Source organism: Haliotis cracherodii, unplaced genomic scaffold, assembly GCF_022045235.1.
Source record: "Haliotis cracherodii isolate W230 unplaced genomic scaffold, xgHalCrac1.p SCAF_4, whole genome shotgun sequence".
Classification (NCBI taxonomy): domain Eukaryota; kingdom Metazoa; phylum Mollusca; class Gastropoda; order Lepetellida; family Haliotidae; genus Haliotis; species Haliotis cracherodii.
Window position 1 is genome coordinate 7,850,310 of NW_027266297.1, and position 4,910 is coordinate 7,855,219.

A 4,910-nucleotide genomic window follows, 5' to 3' on the forward strand; every position below is an offset into this window, starting at 1 on the left:
GTACCCATGTCGGGAATCGAACCCGGCGTGACGAGCCAACGCTTTAACCAGTAAGCTACCCGACCGCTCCCATCTCTGAAATAAACACGAATGAGCTTTTTTCCATAATTATATAAGTGTATTGTACGATTACGACTATAGCATAAGCATTTGTTATGGATCACTATCACATAGTGATGATAACAGGTGTTTGCAAAAAGGTGAATGAGTGTCTCCTGTCCCACCTGTGGAGCCCGACACAAACACATACAGAGGCAAGGCAATTGTTCCCCTAAACAAATCCCCAAGGGAACATGTGGTACAAGTCGAAATTGGCAATTGTTATTTAGGTCTTCCAGTCTTTGGGTATGGCTCGATGACTTCCTTTAAGCAACGTCAGCGGCGGAGTGTTGTTGGATGGATGACCATGCTCGAAATACCGCAGTCTTGTGACCCTTTGTGTGAAGCCTTTCTATTTATAAAGGATCGATCATTTGACAATGGCTCTGGAAACAAATTTCACATTTCTAAACAGGTCTTAAACATTCAGCTAATACCCAAGAAGATGTAGAGGAATGTAATCACTCTGGGAAGGAGTATTGTATATGCTGGAGCTGGACGTTTCCCCTCCGACATATGTTTTAGCTTTATGACGGCGGTCTGTAAATATTCGAGTTTTGACCAGACATTCCAGTGATTGACATCATGAGCATAGTTCTTCAAAATTAGGATACGATGACAAGCATCAACCAAGTCAGCGAGCCTGACATACCGATCCCGTTAGTCGCCATTTGGGTTGCTTGCAAATTGGTTGCTGAAGACCAATTGTAACCCGAATCTTCATTGGTCAAAAGGGGCGGTTGGGTAGCCTAGTGGTTAAAGCGTTCGCTTGTCACGCCAAAGGCTCGGTTTCGATACCCGACATGCGTACAATGTGTGAAGCCCATTTCTGGTGACCCTCGCCGTGATATTGCTTGAATATTGCTAAAAGCGCCGTAAAACCATATTCACTCATTCATGGGTCAAAATCAATTATAAGACTACAGGCAATACTAGAATCGAAATGACACATTGTGAAGTAATGGCCATTAAGGACGTCAAAACGTTTTTAATAGTCATCATTATTCATTAGTGTATAAGTGTAGGATAATACATGTCCGGAGATTTTGTGACATTTAAAACTCATTCTATGAATTTTATCCTACTATTACCTGAAAGAAATAGCAACATTTAGCCGCAATTTTATGCTTCAAACATACTTTCCATGTATCGTAGGCAACGGGCGTAAAATATCTCCTAGCGCCGTACATGCACTTGAAAAAGAAGTTCTTTATCAGCGTCTCTGTAGCCTGGTTCGATCACAAGGTTACAGATACGAAGGTTTCAAGTTCAAGTAACTGAACTATATAGAACCCATTTGTCGTTTGATGTCACATCATTCCGTTCATTTCTTCATGAAGATTATGTCCAAATGTGAAATACACGTTTCAAAAATGGAAACGCACAGGTAGTATGTAGTTCATTGAACCTGACTATACAAAACATCCGGTATATAATTTGGATATATGTTATTGGAAAATGTTGGTGGGGTGATATTCGACAAACTCGTGGTAGTGGCTATAAAAAGGCAAGCATAGGCCAATAAGCCGATCGGAACATCGCCGTAGGACGTATCCAAAGAGTTGAATCGTAGTCTTCTGTTGCACGCCATTTCAACGTCCACCACAGCACCATTTGCCGCCTTTGGGACCGATACAAACAGTTCAATTCCACTTCAGACCCTCCAAGGACCGGCCGACCAAGAGTTTCCATCCCTACACAGGGCCATCTTCGCGAGGCTGGAATCCGACCCAGAAGACCAGTTATCGTCCCTGTTTTGCAACAGACCCATCGACAGCGACGCTTGTGCTGGTGCCATACCTTACAGCCTTGGAATTTGAGAAACTGGGGACGAGTTGTGGTTTAGCGATGAATCACGATTTCTTCTTCACCGGCGAGATGGAAGACAACGTGTTTATCGTCGTCGAAATGAGCGTTTTGCCCCACATTGTGTACGTGAATTCGACATTTTCGGTGGCGGTAGTGTCATTGTGTGGGTGGCCATGTCCTACACAGAGAGATCTGACTTGGTTGTGGTTCAGGGGAATTTGACAGCGTATCGCTACATGAATCAAATTCTTCAACCTCACCTTCTTCCAATCATTGACCGCCAGAGGGAGCTGTTTCAACAGGACAACGCCCCACCGCACACAGCTCGTGGCACGGTAGACTACCTACATAATGCCAACATCGACGGCTTGCCCTGGCGGTCAAGATCTCCAGATCTCAACCCAATCGAACACCTCTGGGATGAACTCGATCGATGTGTACGTCAACGTCAATACACGCCAAGACACTCCCACAACTGGCCCAGGCGTTACAAGCAGAATGTCGCAGAATTCCGCAGGACAGATTTCGTACACTTATCCAGTCAGTGCCGAGGAGATGCAGAGCCGCGATCGCTGCCACGGGCGGTCACACGAGATGCTGAGTTAAGCGCAACATTGTGGCCTTATGTGACATGACAATGAACAGTTTTCACGGGAGTTGTTTATCGATCAATAAAAGGCTGCAGTGAGAATGAACTACGAGGGGGTGGGGTGGGGTGGGGGTGTGTTGGGTGTTAGGGGGTGGGGGGTGGGTAGCCTCTTTAAGGATGACAATACAATTAACAAGCTTTGAAAATATTTACCCGTTTTTAATTAATGATGACTCCCTGAATACAATCCGATCTCGGGAATGTCGGACAAGTCCATTGTATGAAAATGGGTTTAAGTTTGCTATTTCCTTAAAAATAATTTCAATTCTCACGGCCATTATCTGTACCTTTTTATCATATTAAAGATTGCCATATCTCTTGCACTTTTGGATGTGATCGTTCGGTCTTTGCGTTTAACGCCCCACCATACGGGGATGTCACAGTTAATACATTGTATTTTCAAGTTCCCGTGATATTGTAACATAATGTACCGTCACTCGCTAGATATAGTTTTCGCATTTGAACACAGTCTTCCTAAAGAAATTAACGGAATGATGTAACATCAAACGACAACTGTGTTCATTATAGTTCAGAGGCTTGAACTTGACACCTTCGTATCTGTAACCTTGTGATCGAACCAGGCTACAGAGACGCTGATAAATCACAATGCTTTAATGAAGTTCTTTTTCAAGTGCATGTACGCCACGAGGAGATATTTTACGCCCGTTGCCTAAGATTCATGGAAAGTCTGTTTGAAAGATATAATTGCTGCTTAATGTTGTTTGAAATTATTTTTTGGTAAAAAGCAGGATAAAAAAACTTTGGATGATAGTTTTAAATGTCACAAAATCCTCGGACATGTTTAATCCTACTCTTATCTATCCCATATCAACCACCCCTTGGGTCGAGCATGCCATGCAAAAGAAAAATCATTTTAGTTATAGTTTATTGACTGTAATCAATCAAAAGCAGCTTCACCGAAACTGTATGAATAATAATGACTGTTGAAAAAACACATGTGAGTTGTTTCCATTCTAGTTTTGCCTATCGTCTTATAATTGATTCTGACCCATGAAGATCCGGGTTAGAATTGGTCTTCAGCAACCCATGTTTTTCGTAAGAGGCGACTAACGGGATCAGGAGGTCAGACACCCTGAATTGGTTGATGCATATCATCGTATCCTAGATCGATGCTCAAGATGTCAATCACTGGACTGTCTGGTCCAGACTCGATTATTTACAGATTGCTATCCTATAGCTGGAATATAGTGAGTGATTGATTTTACTACAAGTTTAATGTTATAGTGACAGGGCCGTTCAGATAGTGTGAGGAATGTAACAGCCAGCACTTACTCTAAGTTTACTTACTGTCGGTAATAACCTTCTTGCTTATTAAATAAGATGCAAATTGACCATTTCCTGAAGGATGTATTAAATGTTATTCCACACAAACAAAACATAAGGAAACAGAAGACTCGTTGAAATACAAACCGTTAAAAGCGGCAATGTTTTTATCGTGTTAACGCGCCTTCCAGAAATAGTAGCATGACGTGGCATATGTAACCCCGAGTATAGTATATAGTATAGTATCGCCTACCTCAAATGCTGATCCGTTTTTAAAGATTATGAAGGATGTTTTTTTCAATGTGCTCCAAGGTTATCCTCAACTCTCATATAGGTCAAGGTCGGGTGAAGAGGTCAAGGACACTTTAAAAACTTCTGTTTCACTACTTATGAGGACAAACGTTCCTCCCAAGCTGAGAAATCCCAGAGAGATCCCATTCCTCTACCAGAAAGATATCTCCTTGGTTATTAGCAGAATGTTGAAGACCTGTTGAGAGATGTGATTTTTTATTCCCGAACCATTGTCAAATGATGGATCCTTTATAAATAGAAAGGCGGTATATCGAGCATGGTCATCCATCCAACAACACTCCGCCGCTGACGTTGCTTAAAGGAAGCCATCGAGCCATACCCAAAGACTGGAAGACCTAAATAACAATTGCAAAAATTCGACTTGTACCATATGTTCCCTTGTTTATGTTAAAGTGAACAATTGACTTGCCTCTGCATGTGTTGTGACGGGCGCCACAGGTGGGACAGGAGACGCTCAACTTTCCGCAAACACCTGTTATCATCATTATTTGATAATGATTCATAACACATGCTTATGATATAGTCGGAATCGTACAATACAGTCATATAACTATGGAAAAAGTTTATTCGTGTTTATGTCAGAGATGTACATTACTTGCATTAAATCAGCAATTACAGTGCTTATTTCCCTAAGGACCAAACAACTCAAGAATGTGATCTGATGAAGTGTGTCATTGTGTGTACACGTCGTCGGCAGTGAGGACAACGTGATACGCTAATATACACCACTTTATCAGTGGTCCGCCATTCACGATAA